General features: G+C 44.9%; 1 protein-coding gene across 6 annotated transcripts in view; it reads left to right on the forward strand.

The window, feature by feature from the left end:
• Positions 1–435: 435 nt before the first annotated feature.
• The window catches only part of UBAP2 (ubiquitin associated protein 2), a 1,102,091-nt gene continuing 1,075,599 nt past the window's right edge, over positions 436–26,927 (forward strand). For 2 of the 6 annotated variants that reach the window (XM_069216796.1, XM_069217028.1), the window contains exon 1: positions 728–864. The gene's annotated coding sequence lies outside the window, so the exon portion shown is untranslated. Of the gene's footprint in view, positions 629–727; positions 897–964; positions 1,033–26,927 lie in introns of those variants that run through there. The other 4 variants (XM_069217098.1, XM_069217184.1, XM_069216874.1 and 1 more) reach the window with 4 other exon arrangements.

Genomic DNA, 26,927 nt, shown 5'->3' on the forward strand with positions numbered 1-26,927 from the left:
AGAGGCAATTTCAGAAGGGAGGCAGCTAATATAAAAACATTTTTGTCTTAAAAAATCAGAAGCCTCCCACATGAACACAGTCTATCGTTCATACCTGTTAACATAGTTTGTCAGGTAGGTATCACCATCTTTTTACAACCCCTGACAAAAAGCCTCAAGAAACTTTGTTAGAGTCACCCACTTTTCCAAATTATATTGCCCTGCCAAAAAAAAAAAAAAAAGTTAATTCTCTCTTTGCCTTAATCGGTCCACCCTACTGAAAGCCTCCCTTGACCCGCAGTTTTGGGTCAAGAGGCTGACCGGTACGATCACGGGTGATGATCTGAGAGCACGGGTTAAGTGAGACAGGCAGGTCTGTGCACCGAAGCACGTGTGGCGGGCGGTCTGAGAGCCCTCTCGCCTGGTTCACGGCGGCGTTTCCTGGAGCACGTGCGGCTCTCGGACAAGACGAGGGCGCTGGCGACAGCAGAACCCTCCCCCTCTGCTCCCCGAGCTCTGGTGACAGACAAGAGCAGGAGCCGAGAGGGCTCTGACAGCGGCGTCTCAGGATTACATTCCAGGCTCTCCACTGGCGGCGCCTGCGGCTACGTCATAACAGCGCGCCCCCGACGCGGTTCCTTGCCGTTAGGTGTGTGCTTATTATTTTTGTTTTTAAATAATACCGCGGGCGGAGGGGGTACAGCGAGAGGGTAAGGAGGGGATGTGTGACGGAGGGAGGGGGCGCCCCTTGTTTATTTGAGACGGATCTCACGACAGCCCTAGGCCGCGGCGCCCAGCTCGGTGACGTCAGCGGCTGTTAAGATGTCCGCGCGGCCGGGCCGGGGTCACGTGACGGGCTCCGCTGCTTTGTGAGCACATTGGCAGGTAAAGGAGCGGCTGCGGAGCGAGCGGCGCCGGTAACCGGGGCACGGGGGGAGCGTGGGCACACCCGGCGGGGCGGGGGGCTGCGGTTCTCGTCTCCGAGGGACATTGGTACGGTGTACTGGGACTGCGAGCCGGGGCTGGAGGTGGGAGCTTGAAGATCCCCAGGGGGTAGGAGAGCCGGCGTGTCGGTCCGGGGAGCGGGCGGGCACGGGTATTCTCCGGTGGGAGTCCCTCCTGTAGGTTTCTTGGCGGGGTAGACGGCGGAAGGAGGCAGTCAGAGAGGCCCTCGAAGAGGGTAAACGTTGGGAGCCGGGGCAGGGAGGCCTTCGCGGGGTAGTGGTAAACGCAGAACTGCCCTGGGAGGGTGGGGGCGACTCAGGGCCTTGGCGATTCGGTTGGGGTTGACTCCAGGCCTTGACAGGTTGGTTGGGGGGGTTTTGTGGGGTACAGGTAGTCGTGGAAGTCCTGTGAGTGCAATAATTAATTTAGGCTTTGATAAGTGGCAAGCAAAGGAGATGAGACAGCGGAGGCTGGAAGTATGTCCGGGAGAAGACCCTCTTGGGATCCCGAAGGGAGGGGCGGTGTATAAGCCTCTGGGGGGGGGGGGGGGGGATACTGGTATAGGAGCCTTGTAGACAAGTCGTAGTGTTTCTACGGGTAACCACGGAGGCATCGAGAGTGAGAAACCCTAGACACTAGGAGGAGGTGGGTATAGGAAAACAGACATAGACGCTTGGCATAGAGCCTAGAGGCGGCCAGGCCGGGGTAGCCGCCTGGGTAATGGAAGGATGTAGTTGGAGACCCTAGAGGTGGGGTGGTAAACGTATACGGAAACATGGCTGGAGATGGTGGCGAATGCTTGCAAGTAAATGGGGATGATGGGGGACAGAGACTTATAATGCAAAATGAGTAACACGGGGTTTTAATATAGAATCCCTTGGAGCAGTGGGGTTTTAATAGAAGCTCTGGTAAGTTGGGGTGTCGAACTGAAGACTTTGAGTTGGGTAGAGGCCATCAAACTTTTGTGTGTGTTTACCAGTATCAGTCGTATAGTATGTAAGGGACTGCATTTACGTCCCTAGTTTTTTTTTGGGGGGGGTTTGGGGGGGCACCACACACACTAAAGCAGCAGGTACAGTGAATGAATATGGACTGACTGCCTTACAGTTGTGTCCGTGAGAGATCATGGAGACTAGAAATTTGGACGTGCATGCATGGACTGTTGTGTGGGGTAGCTTCAGCATAGTTTTGAAGGCCACACAGACTTACTAAGCGGTGACACTCGAGCATAGATATTTACGTGCTGTAAGGAATATGTTGTATTTAAAGAAAGATGATTGCTCCATTTTTTTGTTTTCTCGTAGGCAGGTGTACTCTAGGATGAAATGTGTGCGTTGCGGGGAGGGGAAGGATGGAAAAAGCTAGTCCTCGTGGAGAAATTAATGCGGGTTTAGGAGCCTCTCACCCGGAGCGAGCAGGCGAGGTTTTCAAATTGGAAAAATATAAATAAAAGGTGCTTATCTTTGATATTAGACGTTCTGCTATGGATAGGATTGACGGGTGTTGTACTCGCTGCGGCTCGATGGGATTGGAAAAGTTTCTTTGAAGATCGTGGGGAACACGTTCTTGTGAGGAATTAGAAATTATGCTGTTCCTAAAGAGATTTTATTTCCCTGCAGGGATTGTTGTTAGAAATGCTGCCGCTGCATCGTGAAGTGTTTGTGATTATTAGTAAGGTTAAATAATGGCGGCTTGGTGGGGGTTCCTTCAAGGCGAAGTCTGCATCCCCAAAGGGGTCCTTCAAGGCGACCCTTGTACCCCGAAGGATTGTCTACTCTGAATAGCTGTGGTAGATGCTTTTACTCTCCCTAATCCGACTGTTGCTTGGGAAACGAAGCGGACCGTCATAATTAAGCAATGTTCTTGAAGCGGAAGTTACCTTAGTGTTTCTCTAGCTGTACTACTCAGTTCCTTCGACCGCCGACTATATTTTCACTTTAGCAAGGATAGGAAAAAGAAAGTAGTCCCTTTTACTACAACAGTCCGGGGTAGGGAACTGCCCGACAGTTCCCCAAATCACTTATGTTTTATACCTCTCATAATGTATTTATTTTAATCTCATCAGCCCCCAACCCCCGTTTTAAGGAGGTGTTGTTGGTATTTTGTCAACGAGGTTTAAATAACTAATGAGGGTCTTGTTTGCATGTGTTTTACTTCTTATAATAGCAAATCAAATGTCTTGGATTCAAGGTGGATTTTGCTTCTTTTAATGATAGTTGGCAAACACAATCGTTCTTTTCGGACATGTAGAAATGGTGTCTTTCTATCCCAAGTTTGACTCCCGTGGATTAGCACAATTCCCATCGCATTGTCATTGGGGGTTTTAAGATTGACAAGCCTGGCAAATGTTTTTGGGTCTGGTGTTGAAGCAGCTGCTCTTTTTAGAAAACGAATGAGGCCTGTTGATGCCTAGAGTAGTAGGGGTGGGAGGAGCCTCCCTACCTCGTGCTGCTTAGATGACAAGCTCAGGTTTTATTTTGGACTGGCAGCAGTCGGAAAATTATTTCTGTATCTCTGCGTGGTAGAGTTGTTCTCATTAGTCCTAAAGACGTGCACCCACAACTAGGTTATACTTTGTTTTCTGTTTTATAAACTGACACGTGTTTTTCAGTTATTTTGATCAGTTCAGTTACCAACTTGCAGTGCAAACTCTTACCAGCTTACTCACTTAACATAGTGTGAGACGGTAGCAGTAGATATAAGAAGTAGCCAGATTTAGTGGTCTCTGGGCTACTCGACTCTTACCAATTGTAATGGAATAACACAATTATATTATTCCGCCTTTGGGGCTCCTCTTTGATGCAGAACATGTTAATAATTTTACTGTGCCTGCAGGTGTGAAATGAAAGGACAACCAAGATAGAACCATAATATTCTATTACATGTCATTCGCATCTATGAATCTAATATTTCAGAGTGCTTTCCTTCATTTTATATTAATGGTATGAAACCAAAATCGTGTTATGGGTTTTTGAAAGCAAGTTGAAGGCTAGATAACAAATCGTCGCAGCTTGTGAAATACCCTGCAAAATAATGTGTCCTTCTGGAAATGAAACACAAACTACATACTCATTTCTTTCGTTCTTTATGCTTGTATACCTTAGTCGGTATCTTTGAACCCTTTGATTTGATGGGAATGTCTCCTTTGCAGTTTTGCGGCCCACCGCAGCCATGCCCCATTTCACACATTCCCTCAACAGACTAGCGTTTCATCTCTGACTAATGGTAGAAATAAACAATTTGGTGAATTACTTTCGCCAACCTCTATCCCTTTTTCCTTCACCCGGTGCACAAGACAGTTGTCTACTTTTACATTTTCTTAAAGTTGGCGACCATGGTCCTGATTACGCTCAGTGCTAGCCTGTATGTATAGCACCCAATAAAATGAGATCCCTGTGTTTTTCAATAAATAACATGTTTTCTAACCACACTAACATCCGCATGTCCTGTTATTTATCGCACCTTTTTTCTCCTGTAAAATTCCAGCAGACCTGTTGACATTAAACGGGGAATGCGAATTTAATCACGATCAGTAATTACTAGGTGCCATAAATATTGCTGTTCTTTTAACTTCTTTGTGTACAAGTCAGAATTCCATAATCTGGGGGCTCTTTACCACGCCATTTTGGATTTTCGTTCACTGTTTGGTTGGAAGCAACTACCTTGTTCTGTGCCTTTTTTAACATCGGTTCTTGTGGTTTAATGTGGAAAATAGGATTTGGCTGATCATGGCAGAGATGTTTTTAGTGTACTCGAGGACTTCAAAGTTTATGCTAATTCTCTGGGTGATCAGTTGTTCGCTGCCCAGTCTGTGTATACTCTTTCCTGGCCGGCTTTGTTATCAAATTCGTTTTTTAGTATGTTTGTATTTGATTAATTTTTTAATTATCGAAATACACAAACAAAAATACAGTAGAAATGCATTCATTACCTTTTTTATAGCACAAGGTCAACGAACTTTCTTTTCCACAGAAAATGATGTAGATAAATAATAGCATTAAAGTGAGCAGCTTAGTTTTAGTGTTGTGTGCGTAGTATATGTTTAATTAAATTTCCTCTGAATGTCTGTATGGCAAAAGCTAAGTGCAGTTCAGTTGGCTTTGCTTTCCAGGGTTAAGCCATTGGTGCACTGTTTAGCACTTAAGGATACCAAGGTCTTTGCAGCACGTTCTGTTAGTCTAAAGGAAATTAGAAGTGTAGCTGGACATATTGCTGTGTCTGGTCAGTTGTCTGGGTGCACAACTACCTGATCTTCTGAAATACTATTTTCTTTGCTGTGTGTGCTATACCCACAATCATAAGATTGTTACATGCAGCTGGGCTAATCACAGCTATAGTCTACCCAAGAGTGTGCTTTGAGAGTGCTCTTATGACACAAGTTGACACCTGGAGGCAGCCTTTTTTAGGTCAAGCGTGCAAGTGCTCTAACGTGTTGTGACCTATCTCTGGGCTTTTAACCATGTGCATCACTTTCACTCGTTCATGGGATTACCTTTCAAAAATCCTTTATCATTGGTGTAAATGCTTTACGTTCGTCCCTCCTTGGGGTGGTTTTGTTACTGCCTTGGCTATCGACCTAGTTACGTGGTCAATTGCACTTTTGCCAATACTTCTGACTGCGAGCAAATGTCTTTTTTTCCTTTTTTCTCTCCCCTTCTTGACTAACACTCATGGCGGCCACAGGGCTTTGAATCAGCTTGCTTATGTCAACTGTTACTTTTCGTTTTCAATTTATGCGGCAAGAAAAGTCCAGTTAGAGCCATTTACGTTATAAATTCCTAACTCGGGAAAACGCAAGATCCATTGCATTGCAATTGCTTGTTTTGATCTTTGTTGTATGTCTACAAAAGGAATTGAAATGGAGACATCACTTCAGGGATGTGGAATTTCCCCTCACCATGCGCCCAGGACACATTGTTTGAGAGGATAGTTTTACATCTTTATTTTGTCCACGAAATAGGTCGACTCAATCCCCTGTAACGCAGACCCTTTGGTACCAAGGTGTGGTTGTTGGAAATGATTATGAGCTGGCAAGATGTGCATCCTATGTGCCTGAAATTGTTTATATGGTGTATTGGCACACGTTTTTACAGTTGTTAGCTCTCTAATAACTTGTGGCTATTAAAGTTCTCAGAATGGCTTCCATTACGGTGGAAGCAAGACTGCCAATTGCTCTCAACATATAATCTAGCAGATAATATTCTGAATTTGAAAAATAAGGCCAAAGTTACATCCAGATTTGCTAAACTTTAATGCAATATTTTATAGTCCTATCTAAATACCAGTTCCCTTAAGACATCATCAATGTTTTAATGTTTGCCAGTGTTAAATAGTATATAGTTTAATAGTAAAGGAGGATCTTTGTTAAACTGTTGGACAAAGTTAAAGGCAGCTTGTGACTTTTCTCACAGAAGAGTGCATGCGTTGTTCTATGACCTCACATAGGTGCAAGTTTACAACTTTTAGAAATTTGCAAGAGTTGAGTAAAGAAGACCTGGAAATCATACTCCTAATGAACTTTTGTGAGTTTCTTTTCACAGGAGTAAACACACAAGGCATATTTGCAAATGCTGAAAATCTACAAACCAAGAATAAATTTGCTTGTTAACTTATTTTTTTCTTCTGTGGGGAAATGCTTTTTTCAGTGGATACATTTCTTTCCTTACATTCCCACCTTTTAATTCGAGTGTCCTGTCCTGCTCAAGAAAAAAGTGTTCCTCCTTTTCTTGTCAGGATTACATTTCTAATCTTGTTCCATGTTTGAAATGGATCTTAAACATGTAGGTTTGTGGGCATGCACCCTGGTAATATAATTTTTCGTTTACTTCCATTCCCTGTAAGTAAACCTTCATGCAAGTAAATACTTTTCTGGGGGCAAAGCCAACTTTTACAAGTGATAGCTTAGCTTGAAGACATAACTAGGTTTAAGAATCAGGCCTGTAACTCTTCGACCATACAAGATTTTGCAGATATATTTAGTTGTAAGCATAGTCGTTATTCAACCCCTTGCCATTCACTTACAAATATGGCAAACAAGGGTACAAGGCACAGTCAAATGAAGTGTTTTGCCCAAGAATTAAAATAAATATGATCAAATAGCATAGGTCTAACAGTGAAAAGGCTCTTAGATCTTGCATTGGTAAAATAGGCACTAGAATGCAGTTTTAATCTGGGATTATATGCAGCATTTTTATAGAGATCATTATTTAAATTAAACTTGTCTGAACAATTCACATGATGTTTCATCAGAACCTAAAGTAAGCAAAAGAGGGAGTAGCTAAATTAGAACAAGAAATAAGTCTCCAACCTTTTTTCTTTAATGAGACCTACTAATGTTCAGTGAAACACATCAAGAGCTACTAATGTTATTAGTGTTGTAATAGTGTCTACACCAGACCAGATTAAATTAGTTGTTCTTTGCAGGGATGATAAATTGCATTGAAAATTGCAATGCCTCCGGTACCAAGGTAATATTTAAAAAACAAAAAAAAAGCCTTTCCAATGCCACATGATTTCACTCAAACATCAACTTTACATGTATTTTGGAAATTTTGCTCTTTTAGTTTAATAGGAGTTCTGCAAATAAGCACACTTTCATCCGAATACATAATGTTGTTTTTGGTGGATGTATATTATTTCAACCAAACAAAAACTTCTAATTTAATAAGCTGTGTTGCATTTAGGAGAGCTAATAACGGGTAGCTGGAGAGCTACCAGTAGCTCACAAGCTACTCGTAGAAGAGAAGCCCGAATTAGAAAAATGATTTATCCTGAACCCTGCTTTAATCAGGACTTAAACATAGAGACATTGCTAGCGTATTTAGAAGAATACTGCAGTCAGCTAGGTTAACCAGAGCCTGTTCATTAAGAGAACCTGTAATTGAAAGATTTGACCTAAATGGAACCCAAATCTGAGAGTTCAACATAATCTGAAATGTGGCCTATTCTGAGCCATGCTAGAATCAAAATGCTGCCATAATTTGATTAGCATTATCAGGCCGCTGAGATAATGAGAACACTGCCCATCAAATGGGACAAGTAGATTCATATACAGAACAAGTAGAGTTCTGAAGTTTCTTGTTCATTGGACCAGATACATGATAACAACATTCTATATCAGTGTTTTTCACCTCTTGGGTTGTTAGGAGCACAGCTGCTTGAGAGTGGAGTGCAGTCTCTGGCTGCAGCAGGGGTAAGTGGGCAGCAACCAGAAGGTGAGGCCTGGACCATTAAGTGGGCACTCACAAGGCAGGAGGTGGTTTAAAGGGTTGCAGCAAAGAAGCATTGTGTGGGTGTTATGGTCTTACAGGGCCTTTGTTTCTTGAATAAACGAACGGTGGTGCAGAAACAGGTTTATGGGGATAATTGGGCTCTCATCGCTAAAAGAAATGCCTAGTCATATGTAGTTTGCCAGCACTGGCTTCAGTCATGCACCACATGCAGAAGAACATGCTCTGTAAATGCTAAGTGAAAAAAGCTGGTAGTTAGGCCAAGAGAACATGTAATGTAGCCTAAAAAGCCAGACATTCCAAAGCAATTTCCTGCGGTGTTTTGTATCAAGCATTTACCAAAATAAGCAGAAGCTGCCAATTTTGGGTGGTTGTCTGGTTATAGCCCACTTTCTCGCTTCCTCTCCTGGAAACGTCTGTGAAGTTAGGAAATTAGGAGTGCATGAAAAACTATGACTAATAGGTCATCTCCTGCAGGCAGCATGTGGGCATTCATACATGATTAAGCCACCGAAAATTAACGCTTCATTGCAGTGAATAGTTGAATGTCTGATGAATCTGCTTCATACAGAGGAGATTTAAAATACATTTATACTTGACACAGAGGGGGGCACTCCGAGAGAGATCCCATGAAACTGAAAAACTGCAGCACAGGTAGAAGAGCTCACTGGTAGTGCCTGGGCTCTCATCTTATGCAAGAGGAGCTTTAAAATTGATAAGGTTGAGCATATCCTTTGCAGCTTCTGATGTTTGTATGCACAAGGGTGGATATTATGTCACTTCCAGGGCAAAATTATGGGATCTAAGTTGTACTGAGTAGCCTCAGGGATGTGAAATTCCTATCTCCCGATATCCGGGACATATTGTTTGGGGGCAAGGGCAATAAGTCTTCATGTTTTCTTTGTCCTTGGGACAAGTAGGTCCAACCCCCAGAAGCACACACCCTTTGGCTGCCAGTTTATAGAGAAGGTACTATCTGTAGTTGAGGTAATGTGTGTCCATAAGTTAATGGTATTCAAACTTGTATTTGTGGTTCATTATTGAAAAGCCTTTATTATTATGGTGAGCACTGTAAATTTACATTTTAAGGTTTCACTGCACTATTGACTGTACTTCCAGTAGAAAAAAAAGTGTACACACATTTGAAAAGTTGAACAATTTGAGGCTAAGTATAATGCTCCCAGGGTGCCCTCTGATTAGATGCAAATGTTTGCAGAAGCTTGTAAGCAATAGGTATGAGACTTTTGCTTTCAAAATAAAATGTTCAGAAAAAAATGCAAGTAGGAAAAAAAAATGTTTCGCTACAGTGGAAATAGGTGCTATTTCTTTGAAGTCATTTAGTAAAATGTGTTGATGCATGCTAGTATTTTAAAAAACAAAACAATGGAAAATCAGTGTAACCATTTTCAACAAGCTTATGGGAAGCATGAAAATAAACAAGCGGTGGCAAAGCCAACCAATCCAACATTTGTTGTGAATCTTTTGGTTTCCTCAATGCATGCCTTGTTTTGTCATGGCTTTTGTAACACTTTTATTGTTGTGGGAGCTGCCAGGCCCTCACCATTGTAATGAACACAAGCAAAAAAACGAAACAAATGTTTTTGGTCTCAAGAAGCACACATTATCACCAGTGGTGTAACAAAGGCCCCACGTCCCCTGCAGTAAGGAGACCCCTCAAGGCCCCTCCCCTTCTCAGCACAGCACCTGCCCTGAGTGACAGTGGAGAGGGAAGCCCCTCCATGTTCTTTGCATAGGGGCCCCCTACAGTTTTGTTACACCACTGATTGCCACAGTAGTTCCTTGCACTGAAAAAACTACTCCTTGCAGAACAGCAGATTGCGATCACTCATAGTAAAGCCAGCCAATAGAGAAATATAATTTTAATAAAAACAAAATGTCTTGGTTGACACCAGACCTAATTAGGGACCTAGTTATAAAAAAAAAAAAAAAAAAGTCACAAAAGGGCACCCATGCTATAGGTCTTTGAATTAGTGGCTTTCATGAATTCACAAGAGCTTACAGAAGTAGACCAGGAAGTCCTACTCCTAGAGAATATTAGCATGTGTATATGTGCTCATGCAAAACTTTATTGAGCGTGTACAAGTTCATGTTGACTTCAACCGCTTTTTTTCTCGATCCTGGAAGAACTTTTACTTCTGCCATTGTCAGGAGTAAATTTCCAACCTTTCTCAGTTTTTAGAGAAGAGCTAGTGAACATCCATAAAACCTGCAAGTTAGTAGGTTTGCAGACTCAAAGGCATTCCAGCCCCGGAACTACTGCTTACTGCTTTTTCCAGCCCCTGTACGTAGATCTGCAGAAAGGTAGCAAAGTAAGGAAATTGCTATGGTAGGGACTAAAATTGCAAGTATTCAATCTCTACTATAGAATTAGCCATTGCATGACCAGACAGGCTATTATCAGAGCTCTTACATAATGAGTGCTGCCATGATTTAGTGCTGCACTACATGGAACCAAAGGTAATAGTTTTTTTTTTTTTTTTAAACAGGACAACTAGAGTTAAGAAACAACCTGTCCCATGGACAAGTGGATATTTTATTAAATTCCACATCCCTGAGCCTTCGTGTCTCCAGTATAGATCAGGTGTCTTTTTTTTTTTCTTCTTTTTTTCCCCCCTTTTCCTCAGATTTGTCCCCGAACTAGCTCTGTACCCTATATCCCAGTTGTTTAGGAGGTGACTCAAATGGCATGTTTGATGTATTTGATGTTGGACTGCTCCCACCCTCACTAACTGAGGCATTGGTGAGAGAGTTATCTGTGGGTAAGTTCAGTGCAACAAATCATGGACGCGAAGACACATGGATCTAAGACTTGCCCATATAGTGAACTTGAAAGCTGTCCATCCAGCAATGGTGTTTTTGGATTACCTCGGAGGATCATAACCAGGCAAACCCTAACCTGGTTCTACTAGATATAAGAAAGGATGGGCAACTCTTAACCACCCACATTTAAAGATAGCAGAGAACTGTGCTAGAGGATAGGGTATTCAGAGACTACCCAAGGGAAACCGCATGTCACTAATTAATGGACGATGAGCATACCATTTCCAAAGCGCTGATCATGTGGAAGGCTGTTTTCACATCCCAGTCATCAGAAACAACTCTGGGTATTATTACCTCGTTCATTGAAAGTTTAAACACATATGGTATTTGAATGACCTCTGTCGGACCGTATATATCAAATGTTACTTTATCCCACACAATCCCATCAGGAATTGGTATAGCGGAAATGTTCACAAAAGACAAGTCTCTGCGGACCTTGTGAGAAGAAAAATTGGGTTTTAGGACCTCATCCACCCGTTCAACTGTTGGTCATTTTCTACCTGAAAGATCATGTATTAATTAAAAAAAAATGTTATGACAAACCTAATCCAAAGAAGGAAACCCAGTACAGCTAAAGAAAGCCACAGATAGTTCCATGGAAGAATAAAGTAATTTGCTTTAAGCCAGCTTATCAGCTTACTTGGTCTCTACAATTCAGATGTAGTAGAGGCGAATGAGTATGAAAAGGTGTAGTTGACGTCGGCAAAGTATCCAGAAACAGTTTGTGCAAAAGCTGGAGCCATGTCTGTAGGTGGAGAACCGGTGGGCTGCTCACAACTGGTAGAAGGACTTCTTGACCAGTAGTGAGAGGGATTTGGGAACTACTGGCTGTTCCTCTTGGCCTGCTGTGCAGGATCGGCCATATGGTGTAACTTGACATTGTCAATGGATACAAAGCAATTTTCCTTAGTAACAGCCAACGGTGGTAGAATGGCAGTTCTGGTACTGTGTATTCCCAAAACTGGGACTGGTGCACAATAGGAAGGACCAAACTCCTTTTTCACAGCAACCTTTTCACTTACTAGATCCCCCAGCTTTAGGAATTCAGCCAGTTGGTGGTGTTGGTGCACCCTTAATTCCTGTGGAGGCTGCACTGGCAGAAGCGTTGTCACGGAACTGTTGTAATTCCTGTAAGACAGTGACACGTTCATTTATGTCAAGGGGTGTTTCTGCTACCTCCACGCCAGGACCATCAAGATCTGGTACATACATTCAAGTTCTGAACAGGCACTCATATGAAGGACAACCACACCCCCGGGACCTTCTAGGCAGATTAAGTGCTCTCCAGACTCCATACAGGTTGTTAAGCCAACTATGACCTGTACCCAAGACTCTGGCCGTTTAAGGACTGCTTTAAGTCACGGTTTAGTCTCTCCACAACACTATTGCCCTTGGGATGAAATGGAGATGAGTAATGGAGTTGGACCCTAATGAAACCATGGCGTCCCTGAATTCCCTTGAGGCGAAAGCAAGGCCCTGGTCCAAGTGGAAAGCTGCAACTGCATATGTACCGATAAGGACTTGCAAGTCCTTAATAACAGTCTGAGTGTCAGCTGAATGTCGTAGCCACACCCATAGAAATCTGGAGCAAGAGTCAACAGCGACTAAAATGTATTTTTATGCACTTATCAGGTGTTAGGGGACCACAGTGGTCCAAGTACACATATTGTAATGGTTTGTTGGAAATTAGGATGGGTGTCTGCAGTGGGCGTTTGGCGGTGGAAACCTTAATTTGTTGGCAGATGTCACAGCAAAGGATCTACTGCTTGGCCTGTTTGTACAGACCTGCCCACGTATGATGTGCTTGCAACAATGATATTGTACCTGCCACACCAGCATGGGCAGATGCTACCCTCTCATACTCTGCTTTAATCAACTCTGATCTTATGTCTTTGTTGGGAATTAATCAAACCCCTACACCTGGTATTTTTACTTCAGTGTCTAGGCAGCCTCCCATTCGCTAGGAATATTTAGCAGGAAATGCTTTTGGATAGGGCGTACATTCAGCGGTAGCTTTCGTGGCAGCCCATATGTCATAGTCCGGTTTCGCTCCTGAGCAGGTTACTGCAGCAACAGTGGCTGTAGCTACTGCTGACTTTGCGGTTTCATCAGCCAATGTATTTCCAGCGTCGTGCATTCCAACGCGTTGGTGTCCAAGTGTATGCACAACATAAACATATGGTAGCATTTCCTTCAGATCCACTAATTTCCCCCCACAGAAGTCTGTGTTTAATGGTGTTGCCTTTAGAATCTCTGAACCCATTCCGGCGCCAGTAATGCAGGTATTCATTGAAGGACTGGACACAGTAGTACGAATCACAAACAATCAGTGTTAACTGTGCAGGATCCGTATGTTCCAGTGCCATCACCTGAGCTCTGCTAGTTGCGCTGTGCAATCCCCTAGCGTCTGCGTGCATGTATGCTGGGGACAAAGTATTATCTTCCATGTAGCCATTTACAACTGCGCAAGCAGCGGAGTATAGATGTTCTGTGCCTACTGCAGGTTGTGCTGAGCCATCAGTGTACACGACTCTTTGATATTGATCAATCAGCAGTGTTTGCTGGAACTGGGTATTCTAGTTCATATTGCAAAAATCCAACGTGGATGTCATGCTTTAGCGTTAGGCACAATGGCTTTGGTAACAGCCTCAAGGGCTGGGATTGGAGAAACAATAATAATGCATTTGCCTGGGGCTAGTGGTCTTTCTTTAATGACAGCCATCTGGACAACAGCGAGAATTTTCTCAGTGGGAGCAAAGTGTTGTTCTGCTGCTGAAAACAAATGTGATTTGTATGCATTTGGGACTGTCTCACCCTCATTGAAAGTTACATAGGTGAAACCAATGGCCCCAGCAATTACTATGGTGACCAAGTGTGTTTTGTTGTCACTTGTATGTAAGTGTTGTGCTGCAAGCATGTCTGTTCGCAGAGCTCTGAGTATGCATGTGTGTTCGACTTTGCAAAATTTACTTAAAGTCAGGACGTATCAAGTCATATAATGGTTTAATGCATGATGCATAATCATGAATGTAAGTTCTGCCAAAATTTAGGAAACCCAATAGAGATTGGAGTTTTTTAATGGTATTTGGGGGTTGTAATTTTGCAAATTTTTCCAAAAATTGGGGCGCTAGGCTCTTTCCTTCACTTGATAGCTCATATCCCAGAAACATGATGCTAAGGAATGGTATTTTTGTATTTTTTTTTTTTTTTTTTTAATTGAATTTGTAGCCGAACTCGGCAAATCCTACAACAATGCAGGCTACCAGTCTTAAATGTTGCACCAGTTCATAATCTGTGAGATCGATATCATCTATTAGGACAGTGCTTCAGGGTCAATGTCGTGCAATATTGAAGTTTCACAAGCCGCTAACAGTCCTGGACTGTTCTCGTACCCCTGGGGTAAACAACATTTTTTCAGGGAGCCTAGTGCCCTGAAACTTTTTAAGTCTTTACTCTTTGGCGCTATATTTTAGCAGAAGAAACCATTGGGAATGTCAAGTGTTTTGTATTTGTTTTGTGCACTGAGTACTGTGCTATGTGAGTTTTGTGTAGCGCATGTGCGTGAATGACTGTTTAAATGTCTGTAGTCTAAGACTATTCTGTACGAATGGTCCGGTTTAGCTACTGGGAATAATGGATTAGTCATTGGCGAGCCACAAGGTTCTATTATGCCCTGGTACTCCAGTTGTGTGAGGATTTCCCTCACGAGTGCTTTAGCATCATGTTTTATTGGATATTGGAGTTAAGGTTGGGGTTGTAATTTTTTTTTTTTTTTTTTTTTTTATAGGGCTTACATGGTAAGGGGAATCTTAGTCCCATCCTATGGGGTTGCGATATAAAACGGTAGCCTGCGCCAATGCCCAATCGATGATGTAAGATTCTGCGAGCTCCTCGGGAACAAGGTGTGAGAAAGGTTTATTACCATCTTCCTCATATGGGAAAGTGCAGACTAATTCAGGTGGCCAATCCTGTTCGGCCAGCAAAATATCATATATGTTTACGACTCGATCCCCCAAACTTTGTCTATTGTGTGCTCCATGTCTCCTAAATGTTAAGTTACTCTGTACACCCTATGAGGCATGGAGACGCGCATGTCCGCAGTTTCTACTTGTAAGAAGTCATCAGTTGCTTTCACCTCCAGATGCTCTAGAAGATTCCGGTGAACTATTGTGACCTCTGCTGCGCTGTCTAATAGCTCTAGTGCCCACTTCTTGTTCGAGACCCCTCTTCTTGAGTGGCATGTCCAATTGCAACCTCTGCCACTTTTTTCTTTCTGAAATGGTGTTTTTGCTGGGGAAGTTTCTTGTTATTTTTTTTAACAGAAACTTATGTTGAGACTCCTGTCTTGGTTTCACGTACTCAGTTCTCCGCTCTGACCGCCCACTTCTCACTGCGTTTTTCCAATGAATCCTAAAAAGGAACAAGATTGGCGTGTATCAGTATATTGTTATTGGTCAGGTGTTTTTATATTTTCTCTATTTCTGAGATTGTATCTATTCTGTGGTGTTTGTTTTTTATCCCAGCGTTTCTTATGACTCTTGGGAGCTTGCTTGGTAGAATCTTTATTAGATTTACCCTGAAATTGTGGTTTTGTTGGTCTGGCCCCTAGACTATGCTGGAGTATGTCTCTGCGATAATCTTGGCAGCTCACATTCTTGATCCTGTGGAGGAATGTCCCAGAGCCGCATGCAAACTGCTAGTGCGACCGCTTCCCCTTTAAGATGACTTAATGTAATTGAGGACACCATGGCAAAGTTGCCCATTAATTGCATCCCCAAGTCCAGGGCCGGAGCAGCCCTGTATTCATCTTGAATTTGTTTCAACACTTCCGGTAAATTAGCAAGTGTTGGTGTACCGTGTGCGGTAGTATAGAGCGTGGCAAATACTGTGCCCCATGTATTACAGTTATCTATGGTGGGAACCATCCCAAATGGCAAGCACATAGTTAATATTCTATGTTTGTCCTGAAGTCCTCTATGAGGAAAATACTGCTTCTAGTGCGTTTAATTTTTGAGCTTGCGAAAACGGAATTTCTTCTTGTTTGGCGGGCACTTTACCCATGATCGAATGTGCAGTCGCAGGGTTAATGCCTGGCGTTACTGGATGTGGTTGTGCCGGGGCAGCACGTGCTGGGTTTGTGTTTAATGTTTGCATTACAAACTGCACTAATGGTCTGTATATTTCCGTCAGATCAGCATATAAGCGATGGACTTCAGCTACCGTTCGGTTCGCTGCAGCAGGGTGAGGTGTATATGTGGCCAATAAAGGCCAGGTAGGACCTTCAATACTTAGAGGACCTAACGTTTAAAATTGTGTGGGGTAGAGTGCCTTCAAACCAATTATCTTCTTGATAAGATAGAGGTTTTCCTAGATATGCATGTGCTCTATATTGTGCAAGTACGTTTGCAGGTGTATAATAATGAAATGTATTTGTGTTCCTATCGACTGCTGGAATTGAAATCAAGAATAAAAAAGTTATGTTCTAAAGGCTGCATGAGCCTCAACAGCAAATGTGACTGGACCCCCCTGGATCTTAGGCCATGTGCCAGTAGATGGGCAGTAAGGGGTGGTCTCATATTGACTGTGATTGCTACCTGTTGCTGAGTTGCCATGATAAATGGTTAATTTTGTTCAGAGATAGTCACACCAAATGGGGATTATCCTATTAAAGTTCAAGCTTGAACAACATACAGCTTTAGTTAGGTATTACCTATTTAGCTGAAGAGGAAATCCTCAATACCACAGACGTCTCCGTCTATAGCACTGAGGTGTCTTTGTATGTAGTGAGACATATATTCTGGAGGGCACGAAAATTAGAGCCTGACCAAACGTTTGGTGCCAAGTCGCATAGGCTCTCGTTATTCTAATGAGACTACTGGATTTGAGTGACAGAATCGCCTGCGGTGTGGGAGACTGAGTCTAACCCACTACAGGAGACACCTGTAGCCCCAGGGTTTTGCTCTGGCTTACTAGCAGTGCCTCATCTCTACACAAGAGCAGGGATGAATGGGCAGCCGAGTGCATGACACAATTGATTGCTCAGGGAAATTGTGGTCACTCAGTTACATTGGTCTCCTATACAATGACGAACAACAAAGGCAGTGTATGTTTCAATAAGGTTTTAATGAAGCAATTGCATCTTGGATAATAAAGCATGTACTGCAATAACCAGAACGATAAAGCTTGACTATTAAAATTGTGACAAGGTGAGTACAGCATAGAAATAATGCTACCTTATTGTCACTAGAGTCAATAGACTAATTCCTACCTAGGCTATATCAGAGCACAACATGTTAAGCTCTAGTTCTGCCCTTCAGGTTCCCCTGGGAAGACATCATCCCCCATACCTGAGCAAAAGCCTGAAGTCTGCATAGGCAGCTGTAGCGAAGCGTTCACCAGTCAGCATACAGTCGTTGTCATCTGGCTGGAATCTCCCTCTAACGTGTATGGGACAGAAAAGTGTTTTATAATAAAACGGCTGATTTTCTAAGGAATTGTCCCTACGTAAGGATTTGTATATTTCTATGAATATCATAGACATAGCGTTACCACGTTTTACCGGCATCCTATCTCACTGCAGCCTTGAGAGGAGCACAGAGTGAACAAGAATGTCTTGTTTAAGAACATAGTGCCTGCCTAAGCAAAGAACAGCTAGATAGAGAGAAATAAAACAAGACCGCATTGTTAAAATAATAAACTACGCTGAATAAAATATATCTGGGTTAAAGTGGCACAGCGGCAGGCCTAGTGTGCTAAAATAACGTGCACGCGGGCGGAGCCAATATGGCGGACGGATAGGATGCACGATCGTGCCTCTCCGTCCCACCACCCGGGATATCCCCCGCCTGTGGCCCGGGGGGTATCTCCAGCACGCTCACAGGGGGTCTCCAAGGCCTGGGCCCTCTCTCGCTGGCTACAGGGGTGCGTGGATAGCACCCACCTGCACAGGATTGCGGTGAGTGCGGGTGGCGGCCTCGCGCCGCAAGAAAGTGCGGCGGACCTGGCGGCCTGTGAGTGAAGGGCCCTGGGGGAGTTGGAACTGGCCGCAGGAGGTCAGCGGCCAGCCCAAGAGGTCACGGCAACCCAATGCATGACTGGGGAAACCGCCCAGTCGAGCACAGCATTGTGGATGGCAGGTGCCATAGCCGAGGCGTGGAAGGAGGCTGGCGTGGGGCTTGCCTGCGGAGCGGAGGACAGTGAGGAGGGGTCAGCTCGGCATTGCCGTAGTGATGCCCTGGCAGGAGCACACGCCTGGAAGAGAGGCCCTCTCTGCTGCACAGAGGAACCTAACGCCAGGGGGCAGAGGAGGGCTCCGGGGGCCACGTCGGAGGAGGAGACGAGTGGAGGTGAGTGTCCCTGGGACGCTCTACGCCCTGGGGGCACCTGAGGTGACTGGCTGAGGACAGAGCGCCCACGGAGGAGACTTGGGCACTGTTGGGTAGCGGTATGAGGTCTCGGAGCTGCGCCGATGAGGCTTGCTTGACGGACCCCTTGGGTGCGGTGGCCCTGGCGGAGGCGCGCTCGTGGTGGCCCTGGGCGCCTTCCGTGACTGGTGCAGAACCTGAGGAACTGGGAGAGGGAAGCCCGGTGGGACAAGCTTGTCCCCCCTGCCCAGAGGAGAGCTGCGTGAAGCCTACTGTGCTGGTCCCACTGGGACTGCGACAATGAGAGGGGGGGGGGGGGAAGGACGGGTCTGTCAAGGACATGCTAACCAAGCCAAAAGGCAGACTGGAGGAGGAGACCCCTGGGCCTGGTCAGCACTTGGACAAAGAGGCAGGGGAGGACATGGGGGGTGCTTTCTGGAAGGCCTCTTTGCATTGCTCTGAGACAACATCCAGGCTGTGAACAGGGACCTCTTGCAAGATTTAAAAGTAATGCACCGGGAGCTCGAGGAGGTGGGCAAAAGTGGCGTTGCTGGAGGAACACGAAAACGCCAGAGGGGAAGTGGTCTAACAGCTACAGCAGGAAATTCTCAGGCTCCAAGACCAACAAATAGAACTCCAGGCGCACGCAGACGATCTTGAGAACCGGTCGCTGAGGAACAATATTTGTATACGAGGGGCGCCTACCGGGGCCGAGGACGGGGAAATACTTTCATATGCGCAGGCCCTATTCCATCAGATCCTAGGGGAATCTGCAGAGAAGGAGGTGCGCATCGACTTGGTCCACAGGGTCTGGGGCTCCTAATGAGGCCGGAGGTGGTCTCTCAGATTTCCAAAGCTATTTCCACTTATCTGGAATTTAATGACCCGGCCGACACCCCACCACCCCTTCTGTGGGATGCACTGAAGTTGTGATTAGTGGAGAGTTTTAAAGGGATTTCTGCAGCAGATAATAAACTCAGATGTGAGAAAAGGGCTCAACTGCAGCAGCAGGTGACGGAGCTCGAAACAATACACAAGAGGACAGGAGCCCGAGGGTCTGGACACAACTTAACGCAGCTTGGCTGCAGCTTGCGGGGATTGACTTGGACAGGGCAGAATATGCGGCCCTGTGCTTGTGACACTCCTATTATGTGGGTGGCAACAGATGCGGCTGCCTCCTGGCCAACAGGCTTAGGGCTCAGCACCAGAAAGCGGAGGTGTCCTCAATCAGACTCCTGGGGAGACCGGTGGTCATGAGTGATGCACAGGTCGCCTTGGCCTTCGGTGACTTTTACCGGGACCTATACTCAGCACAGCGGGCTGACCCTGTGCCCTCCCTCCACTATCTGGAACAGGCCCGCACAGCCAAATTGACGCCGGAAGAGGCCGCCACTCTCTTGAGGCTCCCATCCGCCTGGAGGAGGGTATTTCGGCCATAGTCTATCTTGAGGCCTCTAAGTCCCCTGGACCGGATGGATTTTCCGGAGACTTTTACAAGGTGTTTTGTTCTAGCTTGGCTCCCATCTTGACCAGACTCTTCAACATCAGGGGGCCCGTGGATCTGCCGTCATCTATGCAGGAAGCGGCCTTAGTGGTGATCCTGAAACCCAGAAAGAACCCAGAGGAGCGTGGCTCCTATAGGCCTATCTCGCTACTAAATGTCGTCTTTTTTGTAATAGCTCCTGATGCGACCCGTTTGAACCCACTGATGCCTGGCGGATCCGGACCAGGCAGGCTTTATTCTGGGCCGACAGTGTGGAGACAACACAAAGCATCTTCTGCACACGGTGGACAAGGCACAACGCGCAGGGCGGCACGCAGTGTTGTTTAGGATGGATGCCAAAAAAACGTTTGACCGTGTTCAGTGGTCCCACCTCCACGCAACGCTTGGACACTTCAGCCTAGGGCCCTGATTCCGGGCATGGATAGAGGAGGCATATAGCAAGCCGAGGTCCTCGGTTAGGGTCAACGGGGTGTCATCGGCTCCTTTCCCGGTGGGACGCGGGACCCGACGGGTGTGCCTGCTGTCCCTCCTGATTTTTGCACTATCCATTGAACCCTTTGCGCAGAGTGTGCGGGGACAGACTGGAGGTAACCGGGGTCAGATTCGGAGGGGAGGTGTACACAATCGCTTTTTACGCAGATGACATTGTGGTGACTGACCCAGTGAGGTCCCTCCCGGTCTTTCTAGGGGAGGTGGAGGCTTGCAGTATCTGGCTTCTGGGTGAATCTCTCGAAGTCCAGGGCGGTTGACCTGGCACTACCGGGGGAGACGTGGGACAAACTGACACATCGCTACCCCTTTCAATGGGAGGAGAGCTCTGTCCCTTAACTGGGTCTCCTGGTGACCTGAACGGTCACGGAGACTGCCGCCATCAACTACTTGCTCCTCCTGCGGGGGTTTAGGACCGACCTCGCGGAGTGGCGACGCTACCCCATTTTCTGTACTGGTAGAATAGCGACGATTAAAATGTCGATTCCCTCCTAGGGCCCTCTTCCTTTTTCAGACGTTGCTGGTGGAACCCCCCATCCGGCTCCCTTCAGACACTGCAGAGAGCAATTAACCGCTTTATATGGGGAGGGGGGGGGGATAAGAGGCCTAGAATGGCTGGTACCCTGGCGACACAGGTCCCAGTGAGGGGGCCTAGGAGTTCCAGACATGCAAGTATTATAGGGCCACACAACTCCGGTACCTGGTGGAGTGGTCCAGATTGGAATCTGACAAGCGCTGGTTATTCATGGATCGGGCGGTGGTGGCCGCTCCCCGGTGGGGGATCCCGTTCCTCCCCTGCCGTCATAGACCCAGGGGTTTATATTTGTCCCCAGTCACCGGAGCCACAATGAAGGTGTGGGACCAGGCGAATCATTCGGGTGACTTGACCTCCTTCCGGCCCCACTTGACGCACATAGTGGGGAACCTGGACTTTTCCCCGAGCTTGGACAGCTGTGCCTACCAGAACTGGACAATCTCCAGCCATCGCTCGGTCGGGCATCTGTTAGAGCGGGGTATCCTTTCATTCGAAGACCTTCGAAGGTCTCTGTCCCTCCCAGATACAGAGAGAATGCGTTACCTCCAGATCAGGCACTGGGTAATGCACCCTTCGATTAGGGAGAAGGCCTGCCGCCCTCTCACACAGTATGAAAAATGGTTGTTGACAAGGAAATAGGACAATCGGATCTGTACGATCTATTGCAATGCGCGGTTCAAATGCTAGCATTCCGAGCCTCCCAACTAATCCGGCTTGATTGGGGAGATCCTTGACTCCAGAGGAGTGGGAGGTAATTCACTACAGGGCACACCACACAGTGCACTGCGCCACGAGCATTGAAACTGCGATAAAGAGAACCACTTACTGGTATCTTACCCCGGTTAGACTGCACCAAATTGACCGCACTAGGTCACTTCTCTGCTGGAGGAGGGTGTGACGCCATGGGTACCCTGACCCACTTACTGTGGGAGTGTCTGAGGCTGGCTGGGTACTGGGAGGGGGTTCCTACAGGACATCGAAACTCACATGAACACCCAACTTCTGCGCTTTCCGACCTATATCCTATTGGGTCTTCCAAACCCCCTGACATTCCCGCTGAAGTCAATACGGGGTCGACAGATAGGCCTGGCACTGGGGGTGGCCCTCCCAAACATTCTGAAACACTGGGGGACTACTCTGATTCCTACACAGTTGGGGTAGTTATAGAGACTTTGGCTGATCCTGGGGATGGAGAGGATCTCCTTATCCCTTTCATCGCAGGGGGGCTCCTTTAGAGAGCTATGGCCTCAATTTCTGACATTGCTTTATGGTGAGTTTCGTGAACTGACATGTCCCAAGTTCTTGCGACTCCTTCGACTACACGAATAGGGGCCCATTTGACACACTCGCACTCTTGCTTGACGGGGGGGGCGGGGAACTTTGCGACTCCAACTCCTATCTGATGACTACGACTTCAGGCTAGCTCTCCCGGGAGTTGGGTGGAGGTTTGGGTGGGAGCTGGCCTGTTGCCAGGTTCTAGTTGGGAAATGTTGGGTGCTGCGTCGCCCTTTTGTATCTTCATCCCTATTACCCTGTTCCTTTCTCAGTCTTAATTATCAATAAAGAAATTTGAAGAATAAAATAACGTGCACGGAGCTATAGCTAAAATGGCTACCCAACAGAGGAGTCCAGCTCTGATTGGAGCACTGATGATGATTGTTGACTTTGGAATGTTATACCATGCATACAGGTGACAACCAACTGTGGTAATATGGTAACGCTGGTAAACATGGTATATGAACGACTTAGTTCAATGTGAGCTCCCGTGGAAGGAGAGGTGGCGGTAGCTATTGTTGGTCTGATTGGATATGTTCCATGTTTCTGTCTGTATGTGTCAACCTCCGCCCAGGAGAGCAATTGAAATGCACTGCTTGTTTCTGTCTTTAGGTTGTTCTATTATAAACTCAATAAAATAGTTATAAAAATAAAAAGAAATTTCTCTCGCAAACATATCAGCAGACATTATGTACCAATTACTCTATAATAAGCTAGCAGAGGAGTTCCCTGCCCCACCATAACAGCAAGCCTGAAGACAAATTAGAATCAAGTGTTAAAACCTTTAAACAAATTAAACATTTTCATACAAACTATTTCCTAAAATAGTAGTCTTTTATGCAAAATGTTCCATAGTGCACATCCAAAGAAGTTCTAGTTCTCCTCATAACATAGCAGCAGACATTATGTGCAAATTACTCTATAGTTTGCGAGCAAGGGAGATCCTGAATCCCACATTGCAGCAGACTTGGAAACAAATTGGAATACATTCATGAAACCTTTAGAAAACTAAGAAAATGTTCATACAAAGTACCTTATTCTTCAGGTTAAAATAAACTCTTGCCGCCTCAACAGAATTAACATTGTTCTGCAAAAACATTAGCTGTAAGAGGTGACGTCGCAAAGATGAAAATGTGGGACAATCAAAAAGAACATGATTAAGATCCTGAATCTATAGATCACACCTATTGCAATCTTTCCCTTATTTTCCAGAAGAGGACAAGTTTGCTGTTAGATCATTTAACGGAAGCAGATTCCAGGCCAGGTACTTTTGGGCTACCTTAGGACAGTTAAATAATGTTATCACCGCCAAGCTTTTCTTCATCATACAGTACTTGAGATCTGTTTGGTATGTTTTTGCCACTGCGTGTAGTACCAGTGATCTCTTCAATGTCTAGGAGTGATCGTGTCTATTTTTCTCAGAATTGCTTTAAAAGCTGCATGGGAGAGTAGCTGCTTGTTCAGCTCTGACCTTCTTGGTGAGTATCACTTTTTTTTTATTTTTTTTAAGTAGTATATCCAGGTGCCCTTCTTTAATTTTATAAACATGCTCAGTGACTGCTTTCAGGGTAATGGTTGGCGCCTTTTGAGTATTAAACAGTAATACATTAAAAAGGCAGCTACATGAGCCCATGTTTGGCCCTCCAATCCAAATTTCAGTCTAATCAGACAGTTGTGTGCTTATGGAGTTTGTTTAAAGCCTTTTTGTAAGTTTTTTAATTTGAAATGTATTTTGTTATTTTAGTGAGTTGCCCTGGATAGGCTTAATGGTGGCGTTTGATCACAGGGAGGATAGTTGCTCCATTACAGGTTGTATTGGGTATGTAGAAGGGCTTTCCAATAAGTTATTGAGTTGGCAGTCTCTGGTGACTATTCTGCCTTTGCTTCACGATGTCTCAAGTGAGTTTTTACTCTTCCCGTTGAAGGCAGGCAGGCTCCCAAATAATTACATGATTCAGTCCCTTTGATTTTTAGTGGGCTCAGCCCCCAGACATCATTTCTTTTCTTGAGTGTCCTTCCAAAAGTTATAACTTTTTGTTTTTGAGCCATTTGCTGTAATTTTATTGGTCAAGATGTATTTATGGAGGGTTTTGAGTGCATCTGCAATAACTTGAGCCCGACCCAGGTTGAGGTGTATAATGATGTTATTGTCCCAAGCAGATTGTTTGGGATATCCCAACCCTGCAGCTTCCTCCATAATTTCTTCTTGTCCACAGATTTAAACGTGCTGGAATAATCAAAACATGCATAGCGGGGAAGCTGCTTCTGGTCAGTGGCCTGGTGAATTAAATAAGAAAGTGCCATTATATTGTCCATCATTAAGGAATTAACCTTGAAGCTGGTTTGACAAAACAGGTTTATCTCATTTGCCTCTGCCTAGTTCTCCAAATCTTTCAGGAGGACGGAGGCATAGGCCTTAGCGTCAATCTGGCATTTGTGCCTTTATGATAGTATAGTAATATCTTAAAAACTGGGAGATTCCTCATCTGCTCCATGCACTCCCCACTAGTACGGTTTCCCACTCTGGTGCCTGATGGTTTGGGCGCCGCCCGCGTACGCTCGGGTGTTGTGCACTTGTGCGACAGTTGTAATTGATGTCACCAGAGAAGCAGGAGGCCATTGGTTTGGGGGTGGTGCATTAGGAGATCGGGCGCTGTGGGTGCAGGAGATGCAGAGGACGCTCTCACCCTTTCCTTGCCAAGGTTAAAGAGGACCATTCTTCTGCCTTTGCTGTTGGATTTATCTCCATTAGCATACTACCTGATGAGATCTCATTAACTGAGTCGTCCTCCCCCAGCTAGGGGCAAGATAAATTGCGTCTGTGATTTTTGTTTTGAAAAATGCGTTGAGAGAGGTTTTGTGAGTGCCAGCATGTTTGAGATGGCCACTGAGTCTCAAACTCAATCTGTATTTGAACTGCGAGTCTGTGGTGTTTTTTTCTTTATAAAAAATACAAATAAAAATCTCCATGAATGTTTTGTTGCCTTTGCTGTTGTTTTTTGAATTTCATTTCTTCTGGAGACTGATAGAGGAGACTTGTTTTTTCCAGTGGTACGGATTACTACGTTGCCGCTAGTTTCACTGTTTTTGTTGTTTAGTTACAGTGATCTGCTCAAATCTGCCTGTGACCTTTCTGGCAGTGATATCAGATTGCCTGTTTGCCATATTAGCCGTGCTTTGGACTGAATTCTGTGTAACCTAGGTGATCTACTCTGGGGCTTTCTTAAGGGTGCTGTGACAACTGTAGATGGCCTCGTGTTTGATTGCGGGCCTCACCTTTTGGTCATTAGGTTAATATGCCACTGGTAGAAAAGCCTATGGGACATCTTCCAACCAATTAGCAGGCCTTCAAAAATCATAAGAATGTTACTAGACCTGCAGGTCTGGTAACTTGAATACACTACTCAACCTAACTGTAATGTACTTAACCCGTTAACTGGTCTCAAAATGTATGATCCTAGGCAAATATTTTGTTCTACGGAGCTACCTTTTTCTTTATTATCACATACAAGAGCACCTTTAATTATTCCAGTTCACCATTTATGCTGTACAAAAAAAGTTTTTTATTTTTTGTATTTTACCAGACTAAACGTTTACTTCATGTATTAGAATAGAGCCCACGTAAATGGTACACATGACCTCTGACTTGCTGCTTAGTTTACTATTAGCATTGTCATCTGGGTAGGAATATTTCCAAGTTCATTTCAAAACTCACTTTTAATAAATATATTACAGAAGCATGATGTGGTAGTGCACTGTCACAGACAGCACATTTTCCATTGAAATGTCCATACTTTACCACTAACATGCAGTTTTACTGATACAACTATATAGCTCATGTAAAATGTTTGGAAATTGGGTCCCAGCTAAAATAATTAGCATTTGCCCATCACAAGTACAGTGTTCTGATTTGTTTTCATCCTATAAAAATCTTTTTTTCCCCTCACCACACAGATTTACAAAAACATGCTTTCATAACTACTGAAATATATTTTGAAATGTCTGTAAAGTTCACCTATAGCTATTTCAATGTTGGGTAAAACAAAGCCTGAAATCTTACAGCCTTTCATTTCACATGCTTTGCACAAAACGATTGTTATACTGTTCACTTTACAACAATCCTCTAAGTTCACAGTCATGGAAAGTAAATGTAGGAAGACAAACTGACTTTCGACCACTGTCCCTGAATGCTGAGCAAGTGTGACAAGATAAACATTGAAAGTCATCTTTATTGCTCATTCTGTTTGAGAGTGAACAATACACCTTTTATTTGTCAGCTCGCCAGAATGGGAAAGTAGGCCCTAAAAATAGCTCTTCCTGATGAAATCGTACTCATTATAGCAGGCGAGTAGATTTCGCGAGGCCTGATTAGGAACGGATTTGCTAGCTTACTTGGGCCTTTGGTTATCCTCTGTTAAGTGGCTTCCTGTATTCAGCTGTGGTGCTACTAAAGTCGTACCTAAAATCAGTAAGATACTTGCACTTTTTAATGTTAGTTTTAAAGTTTCTAGACCTTACAAGTTGGTCGGTATGCCACTTATGGAGTTAGTATGCAGGTTAGTTTGCAGCAGAGATACGTAGCTGATGGCTGCTAATGGTACTTGTGGCTTGTAGCTTAGGACCTGTGCCAGAGAGCTGAGAACTGGGGTGGAACACAGTAGCTGCTTAGGCGCGTATGGTGTGGACACAGGGATGCGCTGATGTGAAGGGCAGAGCCTCGCTCCTCCACAAGCTGCCCCTGGACCTAGCCAGGCTGCATCCACAGA

The sequence above is a fragment of the Pleurodeles waltl genome, chromosome 1_1 (genome assembly GCF_031143425.1).
Source record: "Pleurodeles waltl isolate 20211129_DDA chromosome 1_1, aPleWal1.hap1.20221129, whole genome shotgun sequence".
Taxonomy (NCBI): domain Eukaryota; kingdom Metazoa; phylum Chordata; class Amphibia; order Caudata; family Salamandridae; genus Pleurodeles; species Pleurodeles waltl.